Genomic DNA, 22760 nt, shown 5'->3' with positions numbered 1-22760 from the left:
CCTTTCGTTTTTTTTCATTTTTGGGCAAAAAATTAAGTTTCTCCAATCTTCTCAAAACTCTGGATTCTGATAGAGGGCCACGAGACTTTGACCTGAGTGCAAAAATGGATGATCTAGACCCTTCCAGAGCTGAGATATCAAACTTCAAAATTTCGACCCAAAAAAAAAACGACAGTGTTACCCCTTTCGTTTTTTTTCATTTTTGGGCAAAAAATTAAGTTTCTCCAATCTTCTCAAAACTCTGGATTCTGATAGAGGGCCACGAGACTTTGACCTGAGTGCAAAAATGGAGGCTCTAGACCCTTCCAGAGCTGAGATATCGAAACTCAAAATTTCGACCCGAAAAAAAAAAAACGACAGTGTTACCCCTTTCGTTTTTTTTTCATTTTTGGGCAAAAAATTAAGTTTCTCCAATCTTCTCAAAACTCTGGATTATGATAGAGGGCTGTGAGACTTTGACCTGAGTGCAAAAATGGAGGCTCTAGACCCTTCCAGAGCTGAGATATCGAAACTCAAAATTTCGACCCGAAAAAAAAAACGACAGTGTTACCCCTTTCGTTTTTTTCATTTTTGGGCAAAAAATTAAGTTTCTCCAATCTTCTCAAAACTCTGGATTCTGATAGAGGGCCACGAGACTTTGACCTGAGTGCAACAATGAGGGCTCTAGACCCTTCCAGAGCTGAGATATCGAAACCCAAAATTTCGACCCGAAAAAAAAACGACAGTGTTACCCCTTTCGTTTTTTTCATTTTTGGGCGAAAAATTAAGTTTCTCCAATCTTCTCAAAACTCTGGATTATGATAGAGGGCTGTGAGACTTTGACCTGAGTGCAAAAATGGATGATCTAGACCCTTCCAGAGCTGAGATATCGAAACTCAAAATTTCGACCCTGAAAAAAAAAACGACAGTGTTACCCCTTTCGTTTTTTTCATTTTTGGGCGAAAAATTAAGTTTCTCCAATCTTCTCAAAACTCTGGATTATGATAGAGGGCTGTGAGACTTTGACCTGAGTGCAAAAATGGATGATCTAGACCCTTCCAGAGCTGAGATATCAAACTTCAAAATTTCGACCCAAAAAAAAAACGACAGTGTTACCCCTTTCGTTTTTTTTTTCATTTTTGGGCAAAAAATTAAGTTTCTCCAATCTTCTCAAAACTCTGGATTCTGATAGAGGGCCACGAGACTTTAACCTGAGTGCAAAAATGGATGATCTAGACCCTTCCAGAGCTGAGATATCAAACTTCAAAATTTCGACCCAAAAAAAAAACGACAGTGTTACCCCTTTCGTTTTTTTTTCATTTTTGGGCAAAAAATTAAGTTTCTCCAATCTTCTCAAAACTCTGGATTCTGATAGAGGGCCACGAGACTTTGACCTCAGTGCAAAAATGGAGGCTCTAGACCCTTCAAGAGCTGAGATATCAAACTTCAAAATTTCGACCCAAAAAAAAAACGACAGTGTTACCCCTTTCGTTTTTTTTTTCATTTTTGGGCAAAAAATTAAGTTTCTCCAATCTTCTCAAAACTCTGGATTCTGATAGAGGGCCACGAGACTTTGACCTGAGTGCAAAAATGGATGATCTAGACCCTTCCAGAGCTGAGATATCAAACTTCAAAATTTCGACCCAAAAAAAAAACGACAGTGTTACCCCTTTCGTTTTTTTTCATTTTTGGGCAAAAAATTAAGTTTCTCCAATCTTCTCAAAACTCTGGATTCTGATAGAGGGCTGTGAGACTTTGACCTGAGTGCAAAAATGGATGATCTAGACCCTTCCAGAGCTGAGATATCAAACTTCAAAATTTCGACCCCAAAAAAAAAACGACAGTGTTACCCCTTTCGTTTTTTTTCATTTTTGGGCAAAAAATTAAGTTTCTCCAATCTTCTCAAAACTCTGGATTATGATAGAGGGATGTGAGACTTTGACCTGAGTGCAAAAATGGATGATCTAGACCCTTCCAGAGCTGAGATATCAAACTTCAAAATTTCGACCCAAAAAAAAAACGACAGTGTTACCCCTTTCGTTTTTTTTTTTCATTTTTTGGCAAAAAATTAAGTTTCTCCAATCTTCTCAAAACTCTGGATTCTGATAGAGGGCCATGAGACTTTGACCTGAGTGCAAAAATGAGGGCTCTAGACCCTTCCAGAGCTGAGATATCGAAACTCAAAATTTCGACCCGAAAAAAAAACGACAGTGTTACCCCTTTCGTTTTTTTCATTTTTGGGCGAAAAATTAAGTTTCTCCAATCTTCTCAAAACTCTGGATTCTGATAGAGGGCCACGAGACTTTGACCTGAGTGCAAAAATGGAGGCTCTAGACCCTTCCAGAGCTGAGATATCGAAACTCAAAATTTCGACCCGAAAAAAAAAACGACAGTGTTACCCCTTTAGTTTTTTTCATTTTTGGGCGAAAAATTAAGTTTCTCCAATCTTCTCAAAACTCTGGATTATGATAGAGGGCTGTGAGACTTTGACCTGAGTACAAAAATGGATGATCTAGACCCTTACAGAGCTGAGATATCAAACTTCAAAATTTCGACCCAAAAAAAAAACGACAGTGTTACCCCTTTCGTTTTTTTTTTTTCATTTTTGGGCAAAAAATTAAGTTTCTCCAATCTTCTCAAAACTCTGGATTCTGATAGAGGGCCACGAGACTTTGACCTGAGTGCAAAAATGGAGGCTCTAGACCCTTCAAGAGCTGAGATATCGAAACTCAAAATTTCGATCCGAAAAAAAAAAAACGACAGTGTTACCCCTTTCGTTTTTTTTTCATTTTTGGGCAAAAAATTAAGTTTCTCCAATCTTCTCAAAACTCTGGATTCTGATAGAGGGCCACGAGACTTTGACCTGAGTGCAAAAATGGATGATCTAGACCCTTCCAGAGCTGAGATATCAAACTTCAAAATTTCGACCCAAAAAAAAAAACGACAGTGTTACCCCTTTCGTTTTTTTTCATTTTTGGGCAAAAAATTAAGTTTCTCCAATCTTCTCAAAACTCTGGATTCTGATAGAGGGCCACGAGACTTTGACCTTAGTGCAAAAATGGATGATCTAGACCCTTCCAGAGCTGAGATATCAAACTTCAAAATTTCGACCCAAAAAAAAAACGACAGTGTTACCCCTTTCGTTTTTTTTTTCATTTTTGGGCAAAAAATTAAGTTTCTCCAATCTTCTCAAAACTCTGGATTCTGATAGAGGGCCACGAGACTTTGACCTGAGTGCAAAAATGGAGGCTCTAGACCCTTCAAGAGCTGAGATATCGAAACTCAAAATTTCGACCCGAAAAAAAAACGACAGTGTTACCCCTTTCGTTTTTTTTCATTTTTGGGCGAAAAATTAAGTTTCTCCAATCTTCTCAAAACTCTGGATTATGATAGAGGGCTGTGAGACTTTGACCTGAGTGCAAAAATGGAGGCTCTAGACCCTTCCAGAGCTGAGATATCGAAACTCAAAATTTCGACCCGAAAAAAAAAACGACAGTGTTACCCCTTTCGTTTTTTTTCATTTTTGGGCAAAAAATTAAGTTTCTCCAATCTTCTCAAAACTCTGGATTATGATAGAGGGCTGTGAGACTTTGACCTGAGTGCAAAAATGGAGGCTCTAGACCCTTCCAGAGCTGAGATATCGAAACTCAAAATTTCGACCCGAAAAAAAAACGACAGTGTTACCCCTTTCGTTTTTTTTTCATTTTTGGGCGAAAAATTAAGTTTCTCCAATCTTCTCAAAACTCTGGATTATGATAGAGGGCTGTGAGACTTTGACCTGAGTACAAAAATGGAGGCTCTAGACCCTTCCAGAGCTGAGATATCGAAACTCAAAATTTCGACCCGAAAAAAAAAACGACAGTGTTACCCCTTTCGTTTTTTTTCATTTTTGGGCAAAAAATTAAGTTTCTCCAATCTTCTCAAAACTCTGGATTCTGATAGAGGGCCACGAGACTTTGACCTGAGTGCAAAAATGAGGGCTCTAGACCCTTCCAGAGCTGAGATATCGAAACCCAAAATTTCGACCCGAAAAAAAAACGACAGTGTTACCCCTTTCGTTTTTTTTTCATTTTTGGGCGAAAAATTAAGTTTCTCCAATCTTCTCAAAACTCTGGATTATGATAGAGGGCTGTGAGACTTTGACCTGAGTGCAAAAATGGATGATCTAGACCCTTCCAGAGCTGAGATATCAAACTTCAAAATTTCGACCCAAAAAAAAACGACAGTGTTACCCCTTTCGTTTTTTTTTTTCATTTTTGGGCAAAAAATTAAGTTTCTCCAATCTTCTCAAAACTCTGGATTCTGATAGAGGGCCACGAGACTTTGACCTGAGTGCAAAAATGGATGATCTAGACCCTTCCAGAGCTGAGATATCAAACTTCAAAATTTCGACCCCAAAAAAAAACGACAGTGTTACCCCTTTCTTTTTTTTCATTTTTGGGCAAAAAATTAAGTTTCTCCAATCTTCTCAAAACTCTGGATTCTGATAGAGGGCCACGAGACTTTGACCTGAGTGCAAAAATGGAGGCTCTAGACCCTTCAAGAGCTGAGATATCGAAACTCAAAATTTCGACCCGAAAAAAAAACGACAGTGTTACCCCTTTCGTTTTTTTCATTTTTGGGCGAAAAATTAAGTTTCTCCAATCTTCTCAAAACTCTGGATTCTGATAGAGGGCCACGAGACTTTGACCTGAGTGCAAAAATGAGGGCTCTAGACCCTTCCAGAGCTGAGATATCGAAACTCAAAATTTCGACCCGAAAAAAAAACGACAGTGTTACCCCTTTCGTTTTTTTCATTTTTGGGCAAAAAATTAAGTTTCTCCAATCTTCTCAAAACTCTGGATTCTGATAGAGGGCTGTGAGACTTTGACCTGAGTGCAAAAATGGATGATCTAGACCCTTCCAGAGCTGAGATATCAAACTTCAAAATTTCGACCCCAAAAAAAAAACGACAGTGTTACCCCTTTCGTTTTTTTTCATTTTTGGGCAAAAAATTAAGTTTCTCCAATCTTCTCAAAACTCTGGATTATGATAGAGGGCTGTGAGACTTTGACCTGAGTGCAAAAATGGATGATCTAGACCCTTCCAGAGCTGAGATATCAAACTTCAAAATTTCGACCCAAAAAAAAAACGACAGTGTTACCCCTTTCGTTTTTTTTTTCATTTTTGAGCAAAAAATTAAGTTTCTCCAATCTTCTCAAAACTCTGGATTCTGATAGAGGGCCACGAGACTTTGACCTCAGTGCAAAAATGGAGGCTCTAGACCCTTCAAGAGCTGAGATATCGAAACTCAAAATTTCGACCCGAAAAAAAACCGACAGTGTTACCCCTTTCGTTTTTTTCATTTTTGGGCGAAAAATTAAGTTTCTCCAATCTTCTCAAAACTCTGGATTATGATAGAGGGCTGTGAGACTTTGACCTGAGTGCAAAAATGGATGATCTAGACCCTTCCAGAGCTGAGATATCAAACTTCAAAATTTCGACCCAAAAAAAAAAACGACAGTGTTACCCCTTTCGTTTTTTTTCATTTTTGGGCAAAAAATTAAGTTTCTCCAATCTTCTCAAAACTCTGGATTCTGATAGAGGGCCACGAGACTTTGACCTGAGTGCAAAAATGGATGATCTAGACCCTTCCAGAGCTGAGATATCAAACTTCAAAATTTCGACCCAAAAAAAAAACGACAGTGTTACCCCTTTCGTTTTTTTTTCATTTTTGGGCAAAAAATTAAGTTTCTCCAATCTTCTCAAAACTCTGGATTCTGATAGAGGGCCACGAGACTTTGACCTGAGTGCAAAAATGAGGGCTCTAGACCCTTCCAGAGCTGAGATATCGAAACTCAAAATTTCGACCCGAAAAAAAAACGACAGTGTTACCCCTTTGGTTTTTTTCATTTTTGGGCAAAAAATTAAGTTTCTCCAATCTTCTCAAAACTCTGGATTATGATAGAGGGCTGTGAGACTTTGACCTGAGTACAAAAATGGATGATCTAGACCCTTCCAGAGCTGAGATATCAAACTTCAAAATTTCGACCCAAAAAAAAAACGACAGTGTTACCCCTTTCGTTTTTTTTCATTTTTGGGCAAAAAATTAAGTTTCTCCAATCTTCTCAAAACTCTGGATTCTGATAGAGGGCCACGAGACTTTGACCTGAGTGCAAAAATGGAGGCTCTAGACCCTTCAAGAGCTGAGATATCGAAACTCAAAATTTCGACCTGAAAAAAAAAAAACGACAGTGTTACCCCTTTCGTTTTTTTTCATTTTTGGGCAAAAAATTAAGTTTCTCCAATCTTCTCAAAACTCTGGATTATGATAGAGGGCTGTGAGACTTTGACCTGAGTGCAAAAATGGATGATCTAGACCCTTCCAGAGCTGAGATATCAAACTTCAAAATTTCGACCCAAAAAAAAAAACGACAGTGTTACCCCTTTCGTTTTTTTTCATTTTTGGGCAAAAAATTAAGTTTCTCCAATCTTCTCAAAACTCTGGATTCTGATAGAGGGCCACGAGACTTTGACCTGAGTGCAAAAATGGATGATCTAGACCCTTCCAGAGCTGAGATATCAAACTTCAAAATTTCGACCAAAAAAAAAAACGACAGTGTTACCCCTTTCGTTTTTTTTTCATTTTTGGGCAAAAAATTAAGTTTCTCCAATCTTCTCAAAACTCTGGATTCTGATAGAGGGCCACGAGACTTTGACCTGAGTGCAAAAATGAGGGCTCTAGACCCTTCCAGAGCTGAGATATCGAAACTCAAAATTTCGACCCGAAAAAAAAACGACAGTGTTACCCCTTTCGTTTTTTTCATTTTTGGGCAAAAAATTAAGTTTCTCCAATCTTCTCAAAACTCTGGATTATGATAGAGGGCTGTGAGACTTTGACCTGAGTACAAAAATGGATGATCTAGACCCTTCCAGAGCTGAGATATCAAACTTCAAAATTTCGACCCAAAAAAAAAACGACAGTGTTACCCCTTTCGTTTTTTTTCATTTTTGGGCAAAAAATTAAGTTTCTCCAATCTTCTCAAAACTCTGGATTCTGATAGAGGGCCACGAGACTTTGACCTGAGTGCAAAAATGGAGGCTCTAGACCCTTCAAGAGCTGAGATATCGAAACTCAAAATTTCGACCTGAAAAAAAAAAAACGACAGTGTTACCCCTTTCGTTTTTTTTCATTTTTGGGCAAAAAATTAAGTTTCTCCAATCTTCTCAAAACTCTGGATTCTGATAGAGGGCCACGAGACTTTGACCTGAGTGCAAAAATGGATGATCTAGACCCTTCCAGAGCTGAGATATCAAACTTCAAAATTTCGACCCAAAAAAAAAACGACAGTGTTACCCCTTTCGTTTTTTTTCATTTTTGGGCAAAAAATTAAGTTTCTCCAATCTTCTCAAAACTCTGGATTCTGATAGAGGGCCACGAGACTTTGACCTGAGTGCAAAAATGGAGGCTCTAGACCCTTCCAGAGCTGAGATATCGAAACTCAAAATTTCGACCCGAAAAAAAAAAAACGACAGTGTTACCCCTTTCGTTTTTTTTTCATTTTTGGGCAAAAAATTAAGTTTCTCCAATCTTCTCAAAACTCTGGATTATGATAGAGGGCTGTGAGACTTTGACCTGAGTGCAAAAATGGAGGCTCTAGACCCTTCCAGAGCTGAGATATCGAAACTCAAAATTTCGACCCGAAAAAAAAAACGACAGTGTTACCCCTTTCGTTTTTTTCATTTTTGGGCAAAAAATTAAGTTTCTCCAATCTTCTCAAAACTCTGGATTCTGATAGAGGGCCACGAGACTTTGACCTGAGTGCAACAATGAGGGCTCTAGACCCTTCCAGAGCTGAGATATCGAAACCCAAAATTTCGACCCGAAAAAAAAACGACAGTGTTACCCCTTTCGTTTTTTTCATTTTTGGGCGAAAAATTAAGTTTCTCCAATCTTCTCAAAACTCTGGATTATGATAGAGGGCTGTGAGACTTTGACCTGAGTGCAAAAATGGATGATCTAGACCCTTCCAGAGCTGAGATATCGAAACTCAAAATTTCGACCCTGAAAAAAAAAACGACAGTGTTACCCCTTTCGTTTTTTTCATTTTTGGGCGAAAAATTAAGTTTCTCCAATCTTCTCAAAACTCTGGATTATGATAGAGGGCTGTGAGACTTTGACCTGAGTGCAAAAATGGATGATCTAGACCCTTCCAGAGCTGAGATATCAAACTTCAAAATTTCGACCCAAAAAAAAAACGACAGTGTTACCCCTTTCGTTTTTTTTTTCATTTTTGGGCAAAAAATTAAGTTTCTCCAATCTTCTCAAAACTCTGGATTCTGATAGAGGGCCACGAGACTTTGACCTGAGTGCAAAAATGAGGGCTCTAGACCCTTCCAGAGCTGAGATATCGAAACTCAAAATTTCGACCCGAAAAAAAAACGACAGTGTTACCCCTTTCGTTTTTTTCATTTTTGGGCAAAAAATTAAGTTTCTCCAATCTTCTCAAAACTCTGGATTATGATAGAGGGCTGTGAGACTTTGACCTGAGTACAAAAATGGATGATCTAGACCCTTCCAGAGCTGAGATATCAAACTTCAAAATTTCGACCCAAAAAAAAAACGACAGTGTTACCCCTTTCGTTTTTTTTCATTTTTGGGCAAAAAATTAAGTTTCTCCAATCTTCTCAAAACTCTGGATTCTGATAGAGGGCCACGAGACTTTGACCTGAGTGCAAAAATGGAGGCTCTAGACCCTTCAAGAGCTGAGATATCGAAACTCAAAATTTCGACCTGAAAAAAAAAAAACGACAGTGTTACCCCTTTCGTTTTTTTTCATTTTTGGGCAAAAAATTAAGTTTCTCCAATCTTCTCAAAACTCTGGATTCTGATAGAGGGCCACGAGACTTTGACCTGAGTGCAAAAATGGATGATCTAGACCCTTCCAGAGCTGAGATATCAAACTTCAAAATTTCGACCCAAAAAAAAAACGACAGTGTTACCCCTTTCGTTTTTTTTCATTTTTGGGCAAAAAATTAAGTTTCTCCAATCTTCTCAAAACTCTGGATTCTGATAGAGGGCCACGAGACTTTGACCTGAGTGCAAAAATGGAGGCTCTAGACCCTTCCAGAGCTGAGATATCGAAACTCAAAATTTCGACCCGAAAAAAAAAAAACGACAGTGTTACCCCTTTCGTTTTTTTTTTCATTTTTGGGCAAAAAATTAAGTTTCTCCAATCTTCTCAAAACTCTGGATTATTATAGAGGGCTGTGAGACTTTGACCTGAGTGCAAAAATGGAGGCTCTAGACCCTTCCAGAGCTGAGATATCGAAACTCAAAATTTCGACCCGAAAAAAAAAACGACAGTGTTACCCCTTTCGTTTTTTTCATTTTTGGGCAAAAAATTAAGTTTCTCCAATCTTCTCAAAACTCTGGATTCTGATAGAGGGCCATGAGACTTTGACCTGAGTGCAAAAATGAGGGCTCTAGACCCTTCCAGAGCTGAGATATCGAAACCCAAAATTTCGACCCGAAAAAAAAACGACAGTGTTACCCCTTTCGTTTTTTTCATTTTTGGGCGAAAAATTAAGTTTCTCCAATCTTCTCAAAACTCTGGATTATGATAGAGGGCTGTGAGACTTTGACCTGAGTGCAAAAATGGATGATCTAGACCCTTCCAGAGCTGAGATATCGAAACTCAAAATTTCGACCCTGAAAAAAAAAACGACAGTGTTACCCCTTTCGTTTTTTTCATTTTTGGGCGAAAAATTAAGTTTCTCCAATCTTCTCAAAACTCTGGATTATGATAGAGGGCTGTGAGACTTTGACCTGAGTGCAAAAATGGATGATCTAGACCCTTCCAGAGCTGAGATATCAAACTTCAAAATTTCGACCCAAAAAAAAAACGACAGTGTTACCCCTTTCGTTTTTTTTTTTCATTTTTGGGCAAAAAATTAAGTTTCTCCAATCTTCTCAAAACTCTGGATTCTGATAGAGGGCCACGAGACTTTAACCTGAGTGCAAAAATGGATGATCTAGACCCTTCCAGAGCTGAGATATCAAACTTCAAAATTTCGACCCAAAAAAAAAAACGACAGTGTTACCCCTTTCGTTTTTTTTTCATTTTTGGGCAAAAAATTAAGTTTCTCCAATCTTCTCAAAACTCTGGATTCTGATAGAGGGCCACGAGACTTTGACCTCAGTGCAAAAATGGAGGCTCTAGACCCTTCAAGAGCTGAGATATCAAACTTCAAAATTTCGACCCAAAAAAAAAACGACAGTGTTACCCCTTTTGTTTTTTTTTTTCATTTTTGGGCAAAAAATTAAGTTTCTCCAATCTTCTCAAAACTCTGGATTCTGATAGAGGGCCACGAGACTTTGACCTGAGTGCAAAAATGGATGATCTAGACCCTTCCAGAGCTGAGATATCAAACTTCAAAATTTCGACCCAAAAAAAAAACGACAGTGTTACCCCTTTCGTTTTTTTTTCATTTTTGGGCAAAAAATTAAGTTTCTCCAATCTTCTCAAAACTCTGGATTCTGATAGAGGGCTGTGAGACTTTGACCTGAGTGCAAAAATGGATGATCTAGACCCTTCCAGAGCTGAGATATCAAACTTCAAAATTTCGACCCCCAAAAAAAAACGACAGTGTTACCCCTTTCGTTTTTTTTCATTTTTGGGCAAAAAATTAAGTTTCTCCAATCTTCTCAAAACTCTGGATTATGATAGAGGGCTGTGAGACTTTGACCTGAGTGCAAAAATGGATGATCTAGACCCTTCCAGAGCTGAGATATCAAACTTCAAAATTTCGACCCAAAAAAAAAACGACAGTGTTACCCCTTTCGTTTTTTTTTTCATTTTTGGGCAAAAAATTAAGTTTCTCCAATCTTCTCAAAACTCTGGATTCTGATAGAGGGCCATGAGACTTTGACCTGAGTGCAAAAATGAGGGCTCTAGACCCTTCCAGAGCTGAGATATCGAAACTCAAAATTTCGACCCGAAAAAAAAACGACAGTGTTACCCCTTTCGTTTTTTTCATTTTTGGGCGAAAAATTAAGTTTCTCCAATCTTCTCAAAACTCTGGATTCTGATAGAGGGCCACGAGACTTTGACCTGAGTGCAAAAATGGAGGCTCTAGACCCTTCCAGAGCTGAGATATCGAAACTCAAAATTTCGACCCGAAAAAAAAAACGACAGTGTTACCCCTTTAGTTTTTTTCATTTTTGGGCGAAAAATTAAGTTTCTCCAATCTTCTCAAAACTCTGGATTATGATAGAGGGCTGTGAGACTTTGACCTGAGTACAAAAATGGATGATCTAGACCCTTACAGAGCTGAGATATCAAACTTCAAAATTTCGACCCAAAAAAAAAACGACAGTGTTACCCCTTTCGTTTTTTTTTTTCATTTTTGGGCAAAAAATTAAGTTTCTCCAATCTTCTCAAAACTCTGGATTCTGATAGAGGGCCACGAGACTTTGACCTGAGTGCAAAAATGGAGGCTCTAGACCCTTCAAGAGCTGAGATATCGAAACTCAAAATTTCGATCCGAAAAAAAAAAAACGACAGTGTTACCCCTTTCGTTTTTTTTTCATTTTTGGGCAAAAAATTAAGTTTCTCCAATCTTCTCAAAACTCTGGATTCTGATAGAGGGCCACGAGACTTTGACCTGAGTGCAAAAATGGATGATCTAGACCCTTCCAGAGCTGAGATATCAAACTTCAAAATTTCGACCCAAAAAAAAAACGACAGTGTTACCCCTTTCGTTTTTTTTCATTTTTGGGCAAAAAATTAAGTTTCTCCAATCTTCTCAAAACTCTGGATTCTGATAGAGGGCCACGAGACTTTGACCTGAGTGCAAAAATGGAGGCTCTAGACCCTTCAAGAGCTGAGATATCGAAACTCAAAATTTCGACCCGAAAAAAAAACGACAGTGTTACCCCTTTCGTTTTTTTCATTTTTGGGCGAAAAATTAAGTTTCTCCAATCTTCTCAAAACTCTGGATTCTGATAGAGGGCCACGAGACTTTGACCTGAGTGCAAAAATGAGGGCTCTAGACCCTTCCAGAGCTGAGATATCAAACTTCAAAATTTCGACCCCAAAAAAAAAACGACAGTGTTACCCCTTTCATTTTTTTTCATTTTTGGGCAAAAAATTAAGTTTCTCCAATCTTTTCAAAACTCTGGATTATGATAGAGGGCTGTGAGACTTTGACCTGAGTGCAAAAATGGATGATCTAGACCCTTCCAGATCTGAGATATCAAACTTCAAAATTTCGACCCCAAAAAAAAACGACAGTGTTACCCCTTTCGTTTTTTTTTTCATTTTTGGGCAAAAAATTAAGTTTCTCCAATCTTCTCAAAACTCTGGATTCTGATAGAGGGCCATGAGACTTTGACCTGAGTGCAAAAATGAGGGCTCTAGACCCTTCCAGAGCTGAGATATCGAAACTCAAAATTTCGACCCGAAAAAAAAACGACAGTGTTACCCCTTTCGTTTTTTTCATTTTTGGGCGAAAAATTAAGTTTCTCCAATCTTCTCAAAACTCTGGATTCTGATAGAGGGCCACGAGACTTTGACCTGAGTGCAAAAATGGAGGCTCTAGACCCTTCCAGAGCTGAGATATCGAAACTCAAAATTTCGACCCGAAAAAAAAAACGACAGTGTTACCCCTTTAGTTTTTTTCATTTTTGGGCGAAAAATTAAGTTTCTCCAATCTTCTCAAAACTCTGGATTATGATAGAGGGCTGTGAGACTTTGACCTGAGTACAAAAATGGATGATCTAGACCCTTACAGAGCTGAGATATCAAACTTCAAAATTTCGACCCAAAAAAAAAAACGACAGTGTTACCCCTTTCGTTTTTTTTTTTCATTTTTGGGCAAAAAATTGAGTTTCTCCAATCTTCTCAAAACTCTGGATTCTGATAGAGGGCCACGAGACTTTGACCTGAGTGCAAAAATGGAGGCTCTAGACCCTTCAAGAGCTGAGATATCGAAACTCAAAATTTCGATCCGAAAAAAAAAAAACGACAGTGTTACCCCTTTCGTTTTTTTTTCATTTTTGGGCAAAAAATTAAGTTTCTCCAATCTTCTCAAAACTCTGGATTCTGATAGAGGGCCACGAGACTTTGACCTGAGTGCAAAAATGGATGATCTAGACCCTTCCAGAGCTGAGATATCAAACTTCAAAATTTCGACCCAAAAAAAAAACGACAGTGTTACCCCTTTCGTTTTTTTTCATTTTTGGGCAAAAAAATTAAGTTTCTCCAATCTTCTCAAAACTCTGGATTCTGATAGAGGGCCACGAGACTTTGACCTGAGTGCAAAAATGGAGGCTCTAGACCCTTCAAGAGCTGAGATATCGAAACTCAAAATTTCGACCCGAAAAAAAAACGACAGTGTTACCCCTTTCGTTTTTTTCATTTTTGGGCGAAAAATTAAGTTTCTCCAATCTTCTCAAAACTCTGGATTCTGATAGAGGGCCACGAGACTTTGACCTGAGTGCAAAAATGAGGGCTCTAGACCCTTCCAGAGCTGAGATATCGAAACTCAAAATTTCGACCCGAAAAAAAAACGACAGTGTTACCCCTTTCGTTTTTTCATTTTTGGGCGAAAAATTAAGTTTCTCCAATCTTCTCAAAACTCTGGATTATGATAGAGGGCTGTGAGACTTTGACCTGAGTGCAAAAATGGATGATCTAGACCCTTCCAGAGCTGAGATATCAAACTTCAAAATTTCGACCCAAAAAAAAAAACGACAGTGTTACCCCTTTCGTTTTTTTTTTTCATTTTTGGGCGAAAAATTAAGTTTCTCCAATCTTCTCAAAACTCTGGATTATGATAGAGGGCTGTGAGACTTTGACCTGAGTGCAAAAATGGATGATCTAGACCCTTCCAGAGCTTAGATATCAAACTTCAAAATTTCGACCCCAAAAAAAAACGACAGTGTTACCCCTTTCGTTTTTTTTTCATTTTTGGGCAAAAAATTAAGTTTCTCCAATCTTCTCAAAACTCTGGATTCTGATAGAGGGCCACGAGACTTTGACCTGAGTGCAAAAATGGAGGCTCTAGACTCTTCAAGAGCTGAGATATCGAAACTCAAAATTTCGACCCGAAAAAAAAAAAACGAGAGTGTTACCCCTTTAATTTTTTTTTCATTTTTGGGCAAAAAATTAAGTTTCTCCAATCTTCTCAAATCTCTGGATTCTGATAGAGGGCCACGAGACTTTGACCTGAGTGCAAAAATGGAGGCTCTAGACCCTTCCAGAGCTGAGATATCGAAACTCAAAATTTCGACCCGAAAAAAAAACGACAGTGTTACCCCTTTCGTTTTTTTCATTTTTGGGCGAAAAATTAAGTTTCTCCAATCTTCTCAAAACTCTGGATTATGATAGAGGGCTGTGAGACTTTGACCTGAGTGCAAAAATGGATGATCTAGACCCTTCCAGAGCTGAGATATCAAACTTCAAAATTTCGACCCAAAAAAAAAACGACAGTGTTACTTACCCCTTTCGTTTTTATCATTTTTGGGCAAAAAATTAAGTTTCTCCAATCTTCTTAAAATGATCTAGACCCTTCCAGAGCTGAGATATCGAAACTCAAAATTTCAACCAGAAAAAAAAAACGACAGTGTTACCCCTTACGTTTTTGTTTTTGTTTTTTTTTGGGCGAAAAATTAAGTATCCCCAATCCTCTCAAAACTCTGGATTCTGATAGAGGGCCATGAGACTTAGACCTGAGTGCAAAAATGGAGGTATTAGACCCTTCCAGAGCTGAGATATTGATATATTTATAAGGGCATAAATGCTACGTGGGATCTCGATATCTCAGCTCTGGAAGGGACTAGAGCCTCCATTTTGGCACACAGGTCTAAGTCCCATGGCCCTCTATCAGAATACAGAGTTTCAAGAAGATCAGAGAAACTCCAAATTTCGACGCCGTTTTATGATGTTAGATCTATCCTAGTACCCCTGTTATAAATCATTCACCTTCTACCTTATTTTGTTTATTCTCAGGTAAGGTAAAGATGGTTGAATTCTACAATAGATAATAAGTACACAAATTCATACTTACACCCCAGTAGAAAGTCCCCACCGTGGCTAAGTTCTTTACCACAAGCAGTGACGCTCTTGGCAGGCAAACTTTTTTTCATCTATTATTTGTATTTTTATTGTATAAAGTTTTCCAAAGTTTTTCTTTCAAACAGGTTAACAAAATTAGTTCAATAAATGAAGATCACAAGCTACACCAGCAGGTGTCAGGCTTGGATCATCAAACAATGGAGAGTCTGGTCCAGTTTCCAGAGTCTAACCTCATACATTTCAATGTACTTTTTATAATACATTTACATGTCACACCTCTTTCAAGTCATATGCACAATCTGTCCAATCCTAGACCCGGATCCATATTTAACTCTTTCAGTCCCTTCAACAATCTCGGCCTTCTTTAGCTTGATCTGCCTTCTCCTCACACGGTTTCTCAGCATCCTTCGCCTTTTAGTCTGGAACACAACATTAAGGTAATACGTTTTTTTCTTTTACTACCTACATGCATAATACTGGTTACATTCCATTAATAAAGCATTCACAATATGTTTGTGTCTTTCTTATAAAACCAATAAACATTTGCGACAATATGTTTGTGTCTTTCTTATAAAACCAATAAACATATGTTACAATATGTTTCTGTGTATTTATAAACAGTTTACGTATAAAAACTGTATAACAGAAGACTATCTATAAAGTCTTTTACATATGGTTTCATATAAAAGCTGTTTTACATAAAAGACTGTTCTATAAAGTCTTTACAAGCAGTTTACAGAAAGTCATTATAAAATAAACTGCATCATTCCACACAACAACGCCAAAAAAAACCCCAAAAAAACGACAGTGGTACCCCTTACATTATTTTTTTTGGGCGAAAAATTAAGTTTACCCAATCTTCTCAAAACTCTGGATTCTGCTAGAGAGCCATGAGACTTAGACCTCAGTGCAAAAATGGAGGCTCTAGACCCTTCCAGAGCTGAGATATGGAAACTCAAAATTTCAACCAGAAAAAAAAAACGACAGTGTTACCCCTTACGGTTTTTTTTTTTGGGCGAAAAATTAAGTATCCCCAATCTTCTCAAAACTCTGGATTCTGATAGAGGGCCATGAGACTTAGACCTGAGTGCAACAATGGAGGCTCTAGACCCTTCCAGAGCTGAGATATCGAAAATCAAAGTTTCGACCAGAAAAAAAAACGACAGTGTTACCCCTTAAGTTTTTTTTTTTTGGGCGAAAAATTAAGTATCCCCAATCTTCTCAAAACTCTGGATTCTGATAGAGGGCCATGAGACTTAGACCTGAGTGCAACAATGGAGGCTTTAGACCCTTCCAGAGCTGAGATATCGAAACTCAAAATTTCGACCAGAAAAAAAAAACGACAGTGTTACCCCTTACGTTTTTTTTTTGGGGCGAAAAATTAAGTATCCCCAATCTTCTCAAAACTCTGGATTCTGATAGAGGGCCATGAGACTTAGACCTGAGCGCAAAAATGGAGGCTTTAGACCCTTCCAGAGCTGAGATATCGAAACTCAAAATTTCAACCAGAAAAAAAATGACAGTGTTACCCCTTACGTTTTTTTTTTTTTGGGCGAAAAATTAAGTATCCCCAATCTTCTCAAAACTCTGGATTCTGATAGAGGGCTGTGAGACTTAGACCTGAGTGCAATAATGGAGGCTCTAGACCCTTCCAGAGCTGAGATATCGAAAATCAAAGTTTCGACCCAAAAAAAAAACGACAGTGTTACCCCTTACGTTTTTTTTTTTGGGCGAAAAATTAAGTTTACCCAATCTTCTCAAAACTCTGGATTCTGCTAGAGGGCCATGAGACTTAGACCTGAGTGCAAAAATGGAGGCTCTAGACCCTTCCAGAGCTGAGATATCGAAAATCAAAGTTTCGACCAGAAAAAAAAAACGACAGTGTTACCCCTTACTTTTTTTTTTTGGGCGAAAAATTAAGTATCCCCAATCTTCTCAAAACTCTGGATTCTGATAGAGGGCCATGAGACTTAGACCTGAGTGCAAAAATGGAGGCTCTAGACCCTTCCAGAGCTGAGATATCGAAAATCAAAGTTTCGACCAGAAAAAAAAAAACGACAGTGTTACCCCTTACGTTGTTTTTTTTTTTTGGGCGAAAAATTAAGTATCCCCAATCTTCTCAAAACTCTGGATTCTGATAGAGGGCCATGAGACTTAGACCTGAGTGCAACAATGGAGGCTCTAGACCCTTCCAGAGCTGAGATATCGAAAATCAAAGTTTCGACCAGAAAAAAAAAACGACAGTGTTACCCCTTACGTTTTTTTTTTTGGGCGAAAAATTAAGTTTACCAAATCTTCTCAAAACTCTGGATTCTGCTAGAGGGCCATGAGACTTAGACCTGAGTGCAAAAATGGAGGCTCTAGATCCTTCCAGAGCTGAGATATCGAAACTCAAAAAGTTCAACCAGAAAAAAAAACGACAGTGTTACCCCTTACGTTGTTTTTTTTTTTTGGGCGAAAAATTAAGTATCCCCAATCTTCTCAAAACTCTGGATTCTGATAGAGGGCCATGAGACTTGGACCTGAGTGCAAAAATGGAGGCTTTAGACCCTTCTAGAGCTGAGATATCGAAACTCAAAATTTCGACCAGAAAAAAAAAAAAAGACAGCGTTACCCCTTACGTTTTTTTTTTGGGGGGGGGGGGGGTGAAAAATTAAGTTTCCCCAATCTTCTCAAAACTCTGGATTCTGATAGAGGGCCATGAGACTTAGACCTGAGTTCAAAAATGGAGGCTCTAGACCCTTCCAGAGCTGAGATATCAAAACTCAAAATTTCGACCAGAAAAAAAAAACGACAGTGTTACCCCTTACGTTTTTTTTTTTTGGGTGAAAAATTAAGTTTCCCCAATCTTCTCAAAACTCTGGATTCTTATAGAGGGCCATGAGACGTAGACCTGAGTGCAACAATGGAGGCTTTAGACCCTTCCAGAGCTGAGATATCGAAACTCAAAATTTCGACCAGAAAAAAAAACGACAGTGTTACCCCTTACGTTTTTTTTGGGGGGGGGGGGTGAAAAATTAAGTTTTCCCAATCTTCTCAAAACTCTGGATTCTGATAGAGGGCCATGAGACTTAGACCTGAGTGCAAAAATGGAGGCTCTAGACCCTTCCAGGGCTGAGATATCGAAACTCAAAAATTCGACCCGAAAAAAAAAACGACAGTGGTACCCCTTTCGTTTTTGGTTTTTTTTTGGGCGAAAAATTAAGTTTCTGCAATCTTCTCAAAACTCTGGATTCTGATAGAGGGCTATGAGACTTAGACCTGAGTGCAAAAATGGAGGCTCTAGTCTAGACCCTTCCAGAGCTGAGATATTGAGATACCTCATAGCATTTATACCATTATAAAAATAGTGGATTATTGGACAAATAGTGGGTTTGTGGACACGTGTTTTTTAAGCTTAGCTTTCAAAATTTTGGGATGAAAACTATTTTACTGCACTCAGGGAGGCCCCCTGAGTCTGTGGCACCAAGGGCCATCCCGAGATTCCACCGTCCTCAAACCTACTATTTTTATAATGGGATAAATGCTACATGGGATCTCAATATCTCAGCTCAGGAAGGGTCTAGAGACTCCATTTTTGCACTCAGGTCCAAGTCTCATGGCCCTCTATAGGAATCCAGAGTTTTGAGAAGATTGGAGAAACTTAATATTTCGCCCCCCGAAAAAAAATGACAGGGGTACCCATTTTAGTTTTTTTCGGGTCGAAATTTTGAGTTTCTCTGTTCTTCTTGAAACTCTGGATTCTGATAGAGGGCCATGGGATTTAGACCCGAGTGCAAAAAAAAAAAAAAAGTCAGAATAATGTCAGTCCAAGCAACAAGGTTTTTCAAAAGGTTTTACCTTTTCTTCAGCAACAGGAGGTAATTCAGGTGAATCAGGAGGTAGATCAGTCAGCTAGAAATAGACAAACCATTTTACATACATTTAACATCACACATTAATCTTAAAGCTACACTGTGTGATTTTTAGCGCCATCTAGCAGGTAAAATGTATATGACCATCCAGTGAATATTGGTTTCTGTACCTCTCAATTCCAATTTCATTTTAACTCTTATGGTGGCCAATGTAGTCCAAGATTAACATGGCTTCCATATCGACCTCATCTCCACGTCTATGAGTGTTCCTTGAAGTGATGAGGATATTTTAGAATACTATTATAATTTGCAGTAATTTAATTTGTCAGGTAACATGACATCTACGTATGTAAATTGAATAATAGCTTTATGTTTTCGTTATTTTTTTTACCATTTCATTGCTAACATCATTTATCAGGTGCCCAGACAAATCCAAGTTAGTAAAGTAACTTTTATCAGTGCTATCGTTATTCTGTATGTCGTACGACATCACTAGCATAAGGAAAAGTTTACATTGTAGGCTATATCATTTTCATACTGAAGTGTAGGCTAGTCATAGTAAGGTGTCATAGTGTGAAAAATATTTAGATCATACAATAACACGTCTTAAATTAATAAGATTACAGGACAGGTGTGAAAGTGAAGGTTAAAGTCTCGCTTAGAAACAGCTAATGCGTTCCAGGCAAACTGTAACCCGTGTTTTTCCAACCTTATAGGCTACCCTTGAAAGTGCACTTAAGGCAGTCAAACCCTTGCCTTGACTTTCCCGGATGGATTATAAGGCGCACCTTCAATGAATGACCTATTTTAAGATAAGATACTGTTGTCAAACGTCTGACTGGGTTTGCGTTATGCATTATGCATAAATGTGCTAAAGGGAATGTAGCGAGTGTGCGGCACCGGAGGTGAGGCGTTTGTTTAGTAAAGGCCAATTTATACTTCTGCGTAGGGTGCGCGCAGTAGGTACGGCGTAGCATACGCACAGACGCGTCCCATTGCGCGTACCCTTCGCCGTCGCCTGACGCGCACCTCCTCAAAAATGTAACTACACGTCGCGACGACGCGGACCGCAAGATCGGTGATTGGTCGGCTTGGTAGCATCGCATTTCCTCCTACGCATTTCCGCACGTACCTTCTCACACATTTCCATCACTGTCTATGATTTCCACACGTACCATCTCCTCCGACGTCTTCTCTCATTTCTGCCTTTCAGTTTTAGTAATTTCACTAAAGTGAACTGTTTTTCCACCTCAATAAGCTCCAACTCCAACATGATCCACTCTCTTTCAATCGCTATTGCTTGTAGTAACCTAGCCGTGAGGAATCTAAACACAGTGGAACATTAAAACTCTCCGCCGCCAACTAGCGTTTCGGAGCAGTACTGCAGAGCAACAAGACCTGAACGCAGAAGTATAAATGCTCATAAGGGCGTCGCCTACGTGCGTAGCCAACGCCGCACATTACGGCGTACCCTCGACGCAGAAGTATAAATTGGCCTTAAGCGTGAGCGCGCTGGGACGGGCACGTAACTTACATTCGCAGCCTGACTCATATGAGTATTAAATGTCCCGGCGGCTCGCTGACAGCAACAGCTGGCTGTTTTGAATGAGACGACCCGGTGAACGGGGAGCGCTTTATGAACATTCTGTGACGCGCGAGCAGCGCCGGGGACAGTTTGTCTGTTAAGAGTGAGCGCTCGTGAGCGGGAGACACACTTAACCTGAGGGAGGATAAGGTTGAACTTGCCGTGTGACAAAGCGGGCATTAGATGGACACGAGCGGTTGCAGTTCCATTAGAATTCCACTGGAGGTGATCACGGGCGAGCGCAGAATGAATGGGAGTCTATGGGGCTAAACGGCTAAATGTGTCTCTTTCACCTGCTTGTCGTTAAATCAACAAAGATTTTATTGTTGATTCCGCAAGTTCAATATAGATTATAGGCCAAAAGTCGAATGAACGAGTACTTGTGTCCTTTTGATTTCTTACAGGTTAGGCTGTTGTTGGCCGGAACACGCTAGCATTCTACTATTGTGTGACGTCATCACATTTTTGAACGGATTTTTAGAACAGATAAGTGAACTTAAAAATGCAATTTTCAGCTGAGTGTATTTTCTTAGCCCTCCCTTTTGAACGCAACTTTCAAATTACTTGACAAAAAATTACATCCTGAGAAACGTGGATTTTTTGGGGTGAAACCCCATTGACTCCCATTCATTCTGCACTCGACCGCGAGCGCCCCCGCATGGACAGAGATGTGTTACTGCAGCCAGTCCAGAACCCGGAAGTAACCAGCCAGTGCCTATTCTCTTCAATTAGACATTCTCTGCCCGTATGTATTTTCAATAGCATATTGTACACTCACGAGAATACTTTATTGCTTGAACGAAGTAAATACATTAATGAGCACATATATTTTTGAAAGAACTAAGTGTTTTTAGCTATGAATAAACTAAAAAAAGTGTAGCTTTAAAGAATAATCATGAAGTTATTAAAAATCTTACCTCTGGTTCTGAGTCAGAAAGCGTCTCATATTCAGCAGTGTTGCATTTCTTTACGTGCAGAGCAAGAATCTGTAGTGGCATAGATTTGAAGCATTTCTTTCATTCTGCTTTCGGCATTTGAGAGACCTCCAGGGCATCAGATGGTAGAGGTGACAGGTCAAACTCATCTTGTAATGGAACAATGTACAAAACTGTTTTCCCCCCTACAGTCAGTTGCACTTCTAATTGTGCTCCCACAGTAGCCTTCAGACTCCGGAGGAACTAGATTTAACCGCCTTACCCTGTCCACCTGAATAAATAAATATTATGAAATTGAAATGCCATTAAAACTGTATATGATGTAATTGTAAGTTTAACGCAGAAAACACTGTCAGTGCCAATCTATTGAAATGCACAAAAAGAAATGAAATGACATTCACAAAACTGTCGGCGGCACTGTGCAATAATGTAAAACTAGTTCCCGTTGTGTCAGTTTACAGATCATACCAGTGGCTTTGTAAAGAAGCCAGCCTCAGCTCATTCTCCACACGGCCCTCACTCGTCCTAAACATGATGAACGGCAACTGTAGAATGCAATAGACGAATCCCGGACATTCTCGAAACACATTTTTGGGCAGACTCATCTCGGAGACTCACTAGACTAGCCTAGACGACTTGCTGTTTAACTACTGCGCTGTTACCGGTCAGCGTGGCCTCCTAGGGCAGCGAAGCAAGTGCATTCTGGGAGTTGTTGTCTTTCATCCACATAAGCCAAAAATAAAATTTCTGGCTTTTATCAGTCTAGAAAGCTCCAAATACAAAAATAATTTCACATTTCTTCTACATTACCCATTTTAAATACACATTCATCTTTCCAGAGGTGGAGTGACCCTTTAAGGCTATTCACACAATTGGGGTTCATACCATTTTTTTTCTTGCGGAAAACAAAAAAGCAATTTATTTAGTGTTTTTAGCAATTTTAAATCAAAGTCCACTTTCATTATACCATCATTCAGCTAATTGATTTGGTCTTCCAAGTTTTTTTTTTTTTGATTGTTTATTTTGTTTTTAATACTACAGCGATCATGTTTTAATTGTACAGTATAACCAATCTTCCAGCTACAACAATCTAACTGGTTGCTATTCAAGTAAATTGTGACCTCCATCAAACTAAGTGTAAACTATTTATTATATTCAAAAATAGTTAGCTTTAATTGTGCAAGCATTATGTTTTGAGTATCAACAAGCTTCTTTCTGATAAGGAAAAAGCACTAGTATTGTACGGGGTATTTTCATGTCATCTAGGAGCATTTTTTTTTTTTAAATACTGTAAGCTAATAGTCTCAGGTATTTAAAAAGAAATGTCTAACATTTTATAAACCCAGCT

Source organism: Pimephales promelas, chromosome 13 (genome assembly GCF_988280905.1).
Source record: "Pimephales promelas chromosome 13, fPimPro1.hap1.1, whole genome shotgun sequence".
In the NCBI taxonomy this organism is placed as follows: Eukaryota; Metazoa; Chordata; class Actinopteri; order Cypriniformes; family Leuciscidae; genus Pimephales; species Pimephales promelas.
This window is presented reverse-complemented; position numbering follows the sequence as displayed.